Source organism: Hibiscus syriacus, unplaced genomic scaffold (genome assembly GCF_006381635.1).
Source record: "Hibiscus syriacus cultivar Baekdansim isolate YM2019G1 unplaced genomic scaffold, ASM638163v2 tig00005858_pilon, whole genome shotgun sequence".
Taxonomy (NCBI): domain Eukaryota; kingdom Viridiplantae; phylum Streptophyta; class Magnoliopsida; order Malvales; family Malvaceae; genus Hibiscus; species Hibiscus syriacus.
The window spans coordinates 51,434-66,700 of record NW_024062068.1 but is presented as its reverse complement, the minus strand read 5'-3'; positions in this window follow the sequence as shown (position 1 = coordinate 66,700).

Below are 15,267 nucleotides of genomic sequence, written 5' to 3'. Positions count from 1 at the left end.
AACCATAATATCCTCCATGAGGGGTCATATAACTCTGCGACGGTGGCGACATCTGGTATGAAAACGACGATGGCGACATCTGATATGGCTGCAGAGACATCTAAAATGGTTGTGGAGTGTACAACGATGTAGATAGTGGCTACTATGAAGGTTCTAGTGCTACAGTTGAGGACAAACTAAAAATACCTGCTCTCTGTCCACGAGTCGGGGGACGATGGGGTTGTGACGATGACATCTTTGTTGACGTCGATGAATGCTTCTGCCTCGTGCTTCCTCGTAAAGTAAGAAAAGTTTCTCGTTCCTGTTGAACCACTCATAATAACCATCTGCAACCATCAAATGGTATACATAAATGGGTTATATACGGGGAATACGCTCACGTCGATCTTCCTATATCATGACCCACTCTTAATGCTTTAGCAGCCAGTCTACTTCTGTTTTGTCGCGTCAATCGGTGCTATGCAAATCATCGAGATTTTTATGTGCTTCCGGAATTGATTGTACAAAACCAAATTGGCAGAGCACATGATCAGTGGGATGCCACTCAACAATCGCATAACAGATCAGAGGGACCACCACCATCCAAACATCTAATGGGCCCTTTAAGTCATGTGGGATGCAAATCCTCATCTCTTCAGTACAATAAGAAGCATATTCAAACTAAAACAAATATATATAATTCTTATCAAAATAATAATCTAATTATATAACGATAATTAAAAATAGATTTTGTTATTTAAATATATACATCTATGTCAGCCTTCTGATAAATTAGTAGCCTAATTGATTCTAATTCATCAAGTAAATCTCGATGATCTTTCCTTTCAATAGACCACTTATTTACTGAAATAATTTTTATTATATACTAAATAAAATTATTAATATACGAAATCAGTATTGTAATTACCTCAATAAAAGCGAGAAGACCAACAGATTATTCATAACCAGACATAAAAAGGGCATGTGATACCACGCCCAAGACTGCAGTAGAAGGAGACATCCATCGATAGTATTTTTCTATAGTCAGTAGCTTGACACATTTCCTTATAGAGAAATGCTAAAACTGTCGAGCCCGAACTCAGTGTGCCAGCCAGATGAAAATCGGCGAGGTGACGCAACCACATATAGTGAACTTGGTTGCACAATTTGTTCAACATCAGAAGCCCTCCTATCAGCTGTAGTATGCAATCCTGTGCATACATTTTAACCTTCTCATCTGAGGTCTCTACTCAAACGCTTGAAAGTTGCATCCAACCACCGTTAAAATTAGGGTGGACACCTCTAAGATACTCCTGGCACAATGAATGCCAGTCATCGTGCGCCACCCCAGAAAGCACATCTTCATCTACCGGAAGCCCCAAGTGCATGGAAACATCCTCCAGCGTAATTGTGCACTCTCCTTATGGAAAATGGAATGTGTGTGTCTCCGGTCTCCACCATTCGACCAATGCAGAAATCAGGTTGGATTCTACGTTACAGTGCCCTTCGTATCTGGCTACGTAACTGAATCCAACCTTGACTAAATAAGGCCAGACACGGGTTGGTAACTCTAACTTAAGATTACGGATAAAAAGATCTAATATATGGTCTCTCATAATTTCATAAATATTATAGAAACTGATATATAAACTAATACTAAAAAATTAAATATATAAAATAATAATAATAATTAAAATAGAATTTAAAAATGTTACCGTATCAGCAAAATGCCTCGAGATATGATGTTCATCTAAACGAAGTAGATCACCTTTTATTTTATAACTGCAAAAAATAATAAAAAGTAAATATAATATAATTTAATAAAATACTAAACTATTAATTTATTATAATATAGTATAATATTTTACATTCTAAATAGAATTTGACCAGGTTTGGGCTTTGAGATGGTTTGAGAGGATTTGAGAATTTGGTGTGTTTTAATGAAGAAAGATGAGGTATTTATAGGGAAGGGGGATGGGTTTGGTCGGATGGGGTAATTAATGTGGGAGGTGTGAACGGTTGAAAATTAATTGAAAGGCGCGGATGGTGATCAGCGCCCTTATGACGCGTGCCAGAATCTCAAAAAGGCGCGGATTATGATCCGCGCCTTACCATGACGTGGCCCCAGCTCGGATAAGGCGCTGATTACCATCCGTACCTTTCATTACGTGGTGCCACGTCAGGGTAAGGTGAGATCATCATTCGCGCCTTTCTGGAAAGGGTGCTAGATCGGTAAAATTTTTTAAAACGGTATCTTAAAGGTAATTAATTTCTATTAGGGTGATTTTTCGGTAAAAACACCTAGATTAACGACCAAATTGGATTTGGGAAAAAATATCATTGTGTTGTCCAATTTGGGTCCATTTTTGTCTTTTATTTCCTTTGATTTTATTTATCTTCATAGTTTGTTTTGATTTTTAACCCTATCCCTCTTTCAGATTATGTCTTCTTTACTTTTACCACCATTGAAATGAAATGAGCATTGTTTTTAGACTGCTAGGATTCAATTATAGTGTGGGATTAGGGCATTAAAACATTCAAAAAGGAAAGGAAATTTTTTTAACAATTGCCTATTTGTTTTGTTTGTATATATACAAAAGAAAGAAAAATCAACGAGGTTGATTCAAGTGGTAAGCAACTTGATATCGCTTAAGTAAGGTCTCAGGTTCGAGTCTTTGTGTATGCAAATCTCCACTAGGAGGCTCACCCACCAAAGCCAGGTGTGCGACCTGGGTCGGTCCAAATTAGTTAGGGTGAAGCCTTGAAATTTTAAGGACAAGAAAAGAAGAAGAAAGAAAAGCATGTGCTTCTTTTGCAAATAAAATTAAAATACGATTTGATGTCTAATATTTTTTATTAAAAATAGGTAATTAAAAATAATATTTTCATTATTAATGTTTTATTAAAAACAGGTGCCTTAAATAAGTTTTTTTAAATTATATTTTTATTATTAAAAAAATTAAAAGTTAAAAAAATATAATGGTAAGCCCCTAATAGTGTAACGGAGAAAACATTAAACACCTTTTCATAACCATTTTTTATAAAACAATTTAATATTATTTTAGAAACAATTATGACTTTAATTTTGAAAATTGATGATTTGAAATTAATTTGGAAAACGGTTACCAGAAATTCATTTTTAAGAGTTCGGGAGTCGATTACGTATGAGTAAGGTTGAACACCCCCACAATACCCAAATAATTATATATTGAAATACTGGGAATTACAAACTCGAAAATATATTTAAATTATGATCCTTTTATTCATTCGAATTTATTTAAAAAGTGTGAACAATCTTCAAGAACACACTTCCTTTGTAGTTAGGAGACTTTCCCATATATTCCCCACACAAAATATGTTATTTCACAAATTTCCCCAAAATAAAATAAAGTACTATAAAACAAACAAAATAAAATGAAAAACGATGAAAAATACTTGAAATAAATAAACGTGGAACACATAAAATTATCGAATATAAAACAACATTTATGCGAAAAATCCTCGTAAAGACAACTTCCCTTATAGTTGGGAGATGACCTTGTAGATTTCCCTCACAATGAAATTTTCCCATTTACACATTTTATAAAACAATGATAATTCATAACAAATAGAGTTAAGCATATTTTGTGGCCTTGCATATGATACAAATGAATACATAACATAAAAATTTGTACATACATAAGGGATTGACATAAATGCAAATGAATATTACAACCCAAAATATAATGATACAAAAATAAATATTTATAATTATAAGGACCAAAATGGGAAAAAAATAACTTAAAGGACCAAAATTGTACAAATAGAAATTTTAAAAACTAAAATAGCAAAAATATAATCTTAAAGGGCTAAACAACAAAAACATAAACTTAAGGGACTAAACATTAATTACAAATAAACCAGAACCCATATCATAAATATTAAATAACATAGGTACTAAAAATGAAAATAACCCATAGACAATTTAAAAGACTAAAATGAAATAAATAGAAAGATAAAGGGCTAAACAATAATTAAACCAAAATGTCAAACAATGACTAAAATAAAACATTTATAACATAGAGACCAGAATCGAACATCAACAAGATTGCATAACATGAGAAACCAGTGGCTTAAATATAAACATTTAAAAATGAATGCTCAAAATAAAATATTACAAAGCTTCATTAATGATTAAAATAAAATGATTCAAACAACCAGGGGCCTGAAGTGATATTAGCCCATAGAAAAATGAAAACACATGTAAATATTACAAAGATACGATGACTAAACATGCTATTTACCCTTTAATAAGTGGCCAATACTGATGATATTACAAAAGCAGAGACTTATATTGATATTAACCCAAAAAAATAAAAGGACACATTTGATATTATAAAAGGTAAAAGACCTACATTGCTATTAACCCCAAATACGAAAACACACAAACCCCCAGCCCTTTTAACGTCGTCATTTTGAGTTTTGTTTTTAAAGCTAAAATAAGGTTGAAATTTGGTCACTGTTTCATTATCATACTTTCCCTTTTTTGCACAGAGAGAAAGCAACAAAATGTTCTCTATTTTCCTCTCTTTCACGGGGGAAAACCAAACGCCTCCATACTGAGAAAGAAACGCTCCGACCACTGTAGGTCGGTGGCCAAGGAGAACGAATAACCCAAAATATCCCTCCTATTTACCTATCTTCCCCGCCTCTCTAAAGACCCCAAAGATCGAACCCTAAAACCAAATCCAAAAGGGGATGAAACATTTACCATCCTCAGGTGGGTTCTTTGGTCTGATGAAAGGAGGTTGATAAATTGGGTAAGTATTTTTTCAATCTCTCTCTTTTTTGTTTTCTCTTGTTTCATTGTTTTTTCTCTCTCCTCTCTGTGTATTTTTCTCAAAGCCCGAATATTTCTTCTATGTTTTTTTTTCTCTGGAAAACCCCTTCACCGAATCATCCCCTCCCAAAAATGGTTCTCTTTTTTATGGTGATATCTCACTTCTCTTTGCTTTGGTGTGATGGATGATAGATTGCTTGGATTTGCTAGGGTTAGACTGTATCGGGATATCATTTAGATTTATCCTCATATTTTATTGGGGGTTTTTAATGTGATTTTGAGTTGATTTTTTTCTCTCAATGATGGATTTGTCACTGTTGGCTGAGCATGATGAGATGACATCGGTGATGGGGACTAATCGGCTCGAGCGATGGCTATGGTGATGAGTGGTGAAGCCTCACATCGATGGGGAAGTCGAATAATTATTGGCGATGGTTGGTTGTTAGCTAGGGTTAGGGTTGTGAAACCCTATTTACCCTGATTCAGGTCATCTAAACTGGGTAAGATCTTGGGATAATTCGGGTCAATTCGGGTTCCCCTCCAGGTCGGGTTGAATGTTAGGCTATTGGGGTTGGATATGGGTCATTCGGGTTTGGATTAACAGCTGGGTCATCTGAGCCTGGTGCTAGGCTTGGCTTCTGGGCAGAGTCTGCTTGTAATGGGTTTGGGCCTGTGCATTTGGGCTCTGGGCTTAAAGGCTTGTAAACAAAAAATATAAATTATAAATAATAATAGATTAATAATAATAAAAACAATACATATAATATAATAATATTTTTGGTAGACCCGGACAAAAACGGGTGTCTACAGCTGCCCCTCTTTTCATATTCTTGTGTTAACAAGAATAGGGCAAAGACGAGAAAGACAACAAGTTTTTGTCTTGTTCTTATTTTTGGTTTAAAATTTAATGTGTTTGTTGTTGAGGACGACACTGCTCATACGCGATGAAAAGGTCTGGTCGTCTAAGGGTGACACAACTCCTACATGATGAGGAGATATGGTCAGTGGATGACACGGCTCATACATGATGAAGAGTTCTGGCCATATTTAGGAAGGGCGATAACACGGTTCCTACACGATGAGGACGACTGGTTGTCTAGGGGTGACATGGCTCCTACGTGATGAGGATGACAAGCCATCTTTAGGGATGATAACACAGTTCCTACGTTATGAGGATGACTAGTTATCTAGGGGTGACACCGCTTCTACGTGATGAGGAGGTCTGGTCGGGAGATGACACGGTTCTTAAGTGATGAGGATGGCATGCCATCTTTAAGGATGATAACACGGTTCCTAGGTGATGAGGACGGCTGTTATCTAAGGGTGACACGGCTCCTACGTGATGAGGAGGTCTGGTCAGTGGATGACACAGTTCCTATGTGATAAGGACGGCATGTGTAATACCCATAACCCGTACAATTATACCTATACAGATTATAGATGTCACCCGAATTTCAAAAACATTTTATCATTTCAAAATCGATTTAAAATTTATTTTCTTTAAAATGATAATTGATATTATAAAAATATCATACCATATAATTTATATTATGTTATAAACAATTTTAATTCAAACATTTTTTTATGAATAGTACCGTGAATAGTGAACAGTGGGAGAATTGATTCCCTTATCAGGGAATCGGTACCCCAAAAGAATTCTGGAAATTTTCTTAAAACGTGGTTACTGTGAACAGTACTTCCGAAAATACATATAAATTCATAAAAATTCCATTTTGTTTCTAATTTTGTTCAACAGAGCAAATAAAACATTAATAATTACATACCACTAATTAAGTCTACATTACATCTTAGGATATCTTACTGATATAGAAATATACTTCTTGATGCTTGATGACGCCTTGAACTCTTTATTCCTCTACTAGCTTTTTACCTACGCGTGAAAATCATCACACACTAAGTATATACTTAGTGAGGCAATTAAACAACAACCAGTGCAATACCATTCATGCATGAATTACAATGTCAAAATCAAATGACATAAATCATGTTAATAGCTTATCCAATATTTTACCATGATCAAAATAATATAACTGAATATAAAATTTCTTATCAATACACTTGCCATTTATTCCATAAGCTTGTTTTCATGCTTACCATTTATTATCCAAAAATCTATAAACCATAGACAATAGCCCAATATATAACCCTGAGGACCCTAGGTATTCGAGTAATATTTGCACTATAGTGCTACGCATAAGGTCATGCCCACCATATACACCGAAGTGTATTACACATAAGGTCGTGCCCACCATATACATCGAAATGTATTACACATAAGGTCGTGCCCACCATATACACTTAGTGTCCTTACACACTATAGTGAAATATAAACATGCAGCTGCTATACTCTATGGCATGCCAACTATACCCTGTCCCTCAAAGACTTACTTGGGCATATAGTCTATTTTATTCAATCCAACCATGGCAAAGTATATTATCAAATTTAACGTTAGGCAGTTCATACCCGAAAACATTCATGGTAAAATATCAAATTTTTCATCATCAATGCATTTTAATTTCATACCGTGACATTTCAATGTCATTTCGAAGTTATAAAAATAACATATATCATGCTGATATAAATAAGGTCGACTTATCACAAGTCTTCCTGATGATGTATAAAACATCCATGTATAATTTCATGCATGTATTGCACTCATCTTGACACTTTATAAATTCAAAATATGTGTGCCTCACTATTGTCCACAATAAACCCTTTTCTATTTGACTTGCTTTGGTCACAATTCAATCACGATCTGTATAAATCACAAATTCATAATAATACATATGTTAGTATTATACTAACATAAACATATCCCATCACAACTTTATAATATATTTGAAACTCATTATCTATCAAAATACTTATCTCTTAATAATTCCTTTTTAACATTAGAACCAACTTTCCAATTTACACAAAATGGTCCTTCACCATTTTATCACATACATTCTTAATACCAATCATTCCAGCATTGAATTTATTTCCATTCAAATGCTTTTAAAAAATCATAATTACATTTAAGTACCCCAACTATACAAATATTGTACTTAAATCACAAATCTTTTCAAACTTCCAAAATAGTCATTTTCACATATAACACTCATTTAAATTCCCAATCAATAATTTCCAGCATAGTACATCAATTATATAACACTTATACAACAACCCTTCAATTTTCCAAAATTTACGAATTGATCTCTAACTTTTCAAAATTTATAAAATGGTCCTCAAATATTTCTAAGACTTGTAGAATACTTCTTTCATCATTTCCAACCCATATATATATTTCCCTAATTTTTCTCACTCAAACAATCCATGGACAAAACTTAAAGAACAAGTTCTAGAAATATTAAACATGTTCTAATCATTATACATGCTTGAATATGAATCAACTACCTCACAAACATTAAGATTCATCATTAATTTCATGATCCCTTTTATGAACACAAACTATAGAATTTGGGATCTTTGCACACCAACAATATTATCATGCAATATTGGTACCAAATGATAGCGTTTTTCGCATATAACAATTTTTTATTTACAACTTGCTCAAAATCCTAAGTAAATTGCTTGAAAATTGAGTTGAAGCTTTCTCTTGCCTTAGGAGAAAACCCACGGCAGCTTGGATGAGGAAGAAGCTGAAAATGCTCCACCATTATTGATAGTCTAATATTAAATAATCCATCACATGGCATAATATCACATAATGGAAATTTTTTATTCAAATCAATAGTAAATTCCATTTTTGCCATTAATGAATCTCCATATTCACCATAAAACCTATACACCTCATCCTTATCATCTTTAAAAGTCAAAGATGAATTATTTTGACTTTGACATATGAAAATTCCCATAAATTTTCAAAAATTGCGTTTTAGTCACTAAATTTCACTATTTTGGTTAAATCTGAACAATTGCACATTTCCAAACCAAATTTCTCTGATCCAAAATATTAAAATAATAATTCCAACCATTTTATAACATCCTTCAAATTTTTGTAAAATTCCAATTCAATATGAAATTACCGATTCCTTACCAGCTTTAACCCTTTCTCATTTTTCTTTACTAAAATTCCAAATCCAAAAATATAATTTTCATAAAACCCCACTCTCAAGAGTAAACTATCTATTTATGGAATAAAATTATTTTTAGAAACTTTATCACTTAATTCCCTAAAATTTCTTCCAAATTTTATACTTTGACCATCAAACTTTCAAAAGTTATATTTTGGTCACTAACCAAAATTTGGGGTATTACAACATGCCATCTTTAGGGATAATGTTTTCAAGGGAAACCGACTCAAAGATGATGCTTCAAGAGAAGCTATCTCAAGAGAGACAAAATTCGTTTCAAGGAAACGACTCAAAGATGGTTTTGTTTCAAGAGAAACAGACTCAAAGATTTTGTGTTTCCAAAGAAACTACCTCAAGGGAGACAAAATTTGTTTCAATTGAAACAATCTCAAAGATTTTTGTTTTGTTTCAAGGGAAACAGACTCAAAGATGGTAAATTTTGTTTCCAAAGAAACAGACTTAAGCATTTTTCTCAAAAGAAACTGTCTCGAGAGACAAAATTTGTTTTCAAGAAAAACAACTCAAAGGATACTGATAGTCGGCTTGTTCCTGCTAGTGGAGGAAAAGCCTTCAGAAGATCTGATTATTCAAATCAGGATATTGAATCCCCAAAGATACCCTAATATTCGATATTGAATCTCCAAAGATGCCCCATCATTCATCGTTTCTTTCTTCAACACTGATTCTAAGTGTGAAATTGGTGTATGAGAACCATATGTCAACTATCAAGATTCACTCCAGAGAGATTGTGTTGTTTAAAAATGTTTTTCTTCTTCTTGTATTTTCAAAAATATGGAAATATCAATTTAAAAGGTTTTGAAAAATGTTTAATCAAAGATTTGAAAATATTACCCCTTTCGAGGTTACACAATTAACAAATCATAAAACAAGAGTTTTTTGGATATCAAAGAATTATTTACACTGTTAATTCTTCAATAAATTATAGATATTTGACAAGTGTCAAGATCAATATTATCATTAAGGTATGGCTAAGTAAGGAAAGGATAAAAAGTCTCAAGTTGTTATTTGGTCAATGATTTGGTATTCTCATTTATTTGTTGTTCAGTGCTTTGATGGAGTAGCTTTTGTACTCATTTATTGGAAGTGTTATCCGACTCCCAGATCTCATGATCTCTCGGGTTGTGCGATGCCTTATCAAGGGATTTGTACGATCGCCTCTTATACAATAGTTGTATAGTCTTCATTTTCCACCAGAGTGTACTCTTGCAAACCTCGACTTATGACAAGTTATTTCCTTACCCCATCAAATTTTATCCCAAAAGTTGGCTTCCCTTACCCCAACTTCGATCTTGAGCTTCGGAGAGATATTCGTTGAATTCCAAGATACTTCCAGAGAACTTATCTTATTTGAAAATGTTTTTCATCCTTTGAATTTTCAAAATTTTGAAAAATATCAAAAGGATTTTGAAAAAAAATACCTCATTCTAAGTTTCACAATTGAAACAAATCATAAATAGGAATTCATTGGATATCAAAAGAATCAACTGCTATTTTAATCTTTGATAGCTGTAAATCTTTGACAAATATCAAGATCAAAAGGTTGATTTAGAGGTTGGCTACCTAAATTCTAAGGTTTGTTTCATTGATTCGGTCATCTTGAAGATCATGGCATGTCCCTCTTTCTTTATTTGGCATTTTGATCGGACACATACAAAATATCGCAACTAGCATAGTCAATTGCTAGACTCTTTAGAACACTTTTGTTCCAATTCTCTGAAATCTTCCATTTGTTCCAGCTTCGTAGACTCACCAAGTCAAGGTAGTACATAAATATCGGTCTAAAAATGATATTTCTGAGTGCTCGTGTGAAGTTTGACTATAACAGGTGTTCCTCAACTCCCTAAGTCCATATTCACCGAAACTCCTTTATTTAGTAAATTTGATTTAATTTGCCATTGTTTGTCTAGCTGAATTCAGCTTTATTGTACATATATATTATAATTGCCTTTATTCGGCTAGCTAAAGGATTCATGTCGTCACAAAGTCTTTGACTTGGCAACCACATTAGGCAAACACTGAATTGCCAAGTACCTGATCAATGTCATGGTTTGAATGTACTCTATTCATAAAGCCAAGATTTTCTAGTTTCCTCTATAACCAATAGCTTTAGTGGAATAACTCAGATTTATTGTATATATATATATATATATATATATATATTATACGGATTCTATTTTTTAATTTTGCTGAGGAAAATATGTTATAGTCCCAGTGTTTGTTGAAGGTCAGAAAATCTTATTGTTAGAGTTCAATTCTCAAGCAACTGACCTAAACTAGATTCATATACTTGACCATTCCATCTAAGAAGATTATGATCATCATTGAATGTGATCAACAGAAATAAGAACCAATTAGTTTTGTAATCTCATGTGCTTGTTGCCTCATTTTGTCCGCTCCTAACACATATCTCAATGCCAAGCCTTTTATTGGTTGTACATGCGAGAACATGGTTAGCTCGGTCCCTGCAAGAGAAGGGTATATAGTCTGGTGTACACTTAGATTATGATCAAGGGGTCCTTGTTTTGCTGGGGCTCAATCTTGTCATTAGTCAAATATTTACAACCTCAATTATTAAAAAGCTTTTAATTAAAATGATATTCAAAGAATTTCAAGATTAAAATTTGCTCATTGTGTATTTCCTAAGAAGGAAGCATTTTATTGAAAATGTTCAAAAGTCAAGTGATTTACAAACATTTAAACATAGATAGTAAAACAAGTTCTAACACGATGACATGCGTGAGAATGCAACAAAGCTCCTGATGGATGCCCCAATCGACTCCTGATCAGAATGCCCCCATCACACATTGAACGTCAATGCCCCTGAATCGATTAAATCTTAGACCTTGCGTTTCAATGTCCTATAGTTCTCAGTGGTGTGCCCTGAGCTCCCAATGTGATAGTTGCATATGGCGTTAATATCATGGCCTTCAGGATATGGGGCTTCTCTTGGTTTGGATTGAACTGGAGTCACAAGTTCTTCTCAACTAGCGTTGGGAGAAATTCCCAGAATTAGATTGATGTGAGATGCCCCACATTGTTTATTCTGGTAGGAAGGTTCATGTTCAAGTGAACATTTTGTACTCAATGTCTTAGGTTTTATTGGTAGAAAAAATGTTGGTTTTGCCTCTATGAAGACGATGTTGTAGTTTTATTGGCTCAAAGAAATGTATATGTATGACTTTTGTGTCTCAAAAGATAAAAGCAATGTTTCAAAGTCTCAAGGAAAGGTAATGTCAAAATTTGGTCTTTTGGTAGTGACCATGAATTATTTTTGGTAAAGAATCGAGAGATTTTATTTTTGGCTTTAGATGGTATAAGAAAGGTATAATCTTAGCATATGTCAAAAATCTATAATTCTTGAAGAATTAAGAGAATATTTAATTCATTTGATATTCGAAGAACTAAAGATTAAAATTCATTCAAGTGTTCAACCTTAGAAGGTAGAATAATTTCAATCATCAAAGATTAAAATATTTAAGCAAATATTAAAGACAGAACAAAAACGAGTTCAAATAAAACAATATCTTTGGATGCAAATGGATGCAATGCCCCCATCATTCTTCGATTGTCTATGCCCCTTAATCCATCAGGTTTTGAATCTTGCGCTTCAGTGCCTTACAGTTCTTGGCAGAATGTCTGGAGCTTCCTATGTGGTAATTGCACACGGCTTCAACATAATAACCCCCAGGATGTGGAGACTCTTTTCTCATATCATTTTGGAAGGCTCAGTCCTACCACAAACAAAATAGTTCCCATCGTACTGATTTCAGATTCTTCATTTACTTTGCTTACATCTTGCTTTTATTCTCAATGTAGTGTCACATGAATAGGACCACTATCATTAAATTTTCCAAAAAATAATTCCATATTTTCATGTATGATGTATGTGAAAACATTTAAATAAATGTAATGCATAATGTAAATGTAAAAGGTATCGATTTCCAAAAGTAACCATTCTTAGAAAGATTTCCATTTGTCCAAAAGAGTTTTCATCTTTACAAAAGAGATCAATCTACGAATGCAATTTGAGATACGTAATCCCCAGGCAAACTACCAAGCTCGGACCGCTGGATTGCGTTTTTCCTTGTTATGAAAACTCTTTTCCATTTTAATGTCGCTCTTTTACTATGATGATTACTTGGTTAATCAACACCTTTCTTTTATTCATGATGATCATGCAAAATGCGATGATGCAAATACAGATGCAAAAGTGATGATCCTCTGAAATGCAATGCAAAGAAGGATGAAAAATGACACAAAAAGAAACAAAATCAATTAGTGTGGGCAAAATAATCAATAAAATTAAAAGATGCGATTTAAAGATAAATATAACACCTACTCAATCATGATATCTACCCGAACATGCTTTTATTAGATAGCGATCCTACCCAAACATGCTTTCTACCCAAAATAATTATTTTCAATGAAATGATCTTAACCGCATGGTATCTAGTTCGCATGCTTTTGTTCAACAAAATTTAAAGCAAAAAGGAAAGGTTCAGAAACGCTCCTCCTTTGTGTACACTTAATTTGACTACATACTGACGGACAGAGGTTCGACACAAATTTTATCGTGGTAGGTTACTAGAGCTCACTATATGATGTGTTGGGTTCTAAGAAAAAGGGTACTCAAATTGTCCATGTTGGTGCCTCCTTAGGCTACCAAACCCTCAATCCTGGCACATTACATGTTCGTGCGGATCAAGTTCAATTCGAGAGGATGCATTCCCTTATGTCCATGCGAAGAAACAATTTATCTCACATAGACATAAGGTGTATGAACTCCAAAGGTTACTAGCTAAAACCCATGCGGAGAAACAAATTATCTCACGTAAGTTAAGCTTTCACCTCAACTTAAAAGGGATAAAACTTGTAAGTAAGCTTATGGTATATACATGCACATGTTGTGTGTGATGAGAGATTCACAAACCTTTGACAAAAAAATAACACTCTCACAACTTCCAAAAATCTGTTCGAATCTGAAAACCACTTAAATAAAAAATGATTAGTTAAAAATAAAATAATGCGTAATATGCTAAAACTCAAAATAAATGAAAGGATTGTAAATTAAATACACTTTAAGTTTGTAATTCCCAAATACAAAAAAAAGTATAATCGTTCATGGCCTGACTCTCGAAATTCCCAACAGAGTCGCCAAGCTGTCATAACCATTTTTATAAAACAATTTAATATTATTTTAAAAACAATTATGACTTTTATTTTGAAAATTCATGATTTGAAATTAATTTGGAAAATAGTTTGATTTTAGAGTCACCACCAACCATTAAGTTAGGTAGGTTGGAAACCTTAAACATTAAAAATTGATCTTCATTTTACCAAAGATTCGTTTTTAAGAGTTCGGGAGTTTGTTACGTGTGGGTAAGGGTGAACACCCCCACAACGCCCAAATTTTGGTACCCAAACGATTATATATTGTTAAAATATTGAGAATTACAAACTCAAAAATATATTTAAATTACGATCCTTTTATTCATTCAAATTTATTTAAAAAGTGTGAACAATCTTCGAGAACACACTTTCTTTGTAGTTAGGAGACTTTCCCATAGATTCCCCTCACAAAAAACGTTATTTCGCAAATTTTGCCAAGATAAAATAAAGTGCAATAAAATAAAATAAAATGAAATGAAAAACGATGAAAAATACTTGAAATAAATAAATGTGGAACACATAAAATTATCGAATATAAAACAACATTTATGCGAAAAATCCTCGTAAAGACACATTGCCTTATAGTTAGGAGATGACCTCGTAGATTTCCCTCACAATAAAATTTTCCCATTTACACATTTTATAAAACAATGATAATTTATAACAAATAGAGTTAAGCATATTTTTGGGCCTTACATATGATACAAATGAATACATAACATAAAAATATGTGCAAACATAAGGGATTGACATAAATGCAAATAAATATTACAACCCAAAATATAATGATAAAAATAAATATTTATAATTATAAGGACCAAAATGGGAAAAATAGCAACTTAAAAGACCAAAATAGTACAAACAGGAATTTAAATGACTAAAATAGAAAAAATATAATCTTAAAGGGCTAAACAACAAAAACAAAAACTTAAGGGACTAAACAGTAATTACAAATAAACCAAAACCCAGATCGCAAATATTAAATAACATATGTACTAAAAATGAAAATAACCCATAGACAATCTAAAGGACTGAAATAAAATAAATAGAAAGATAAAGGGCTAAACAATAATTAAACCAAAATGTCAAACAGTGACTAAAATAAAGCATTTATAAATATAGAGACCAGAATCAAACATCAACAAGATTGCATAACATGAGAAATCAGTGGCTTAAATATA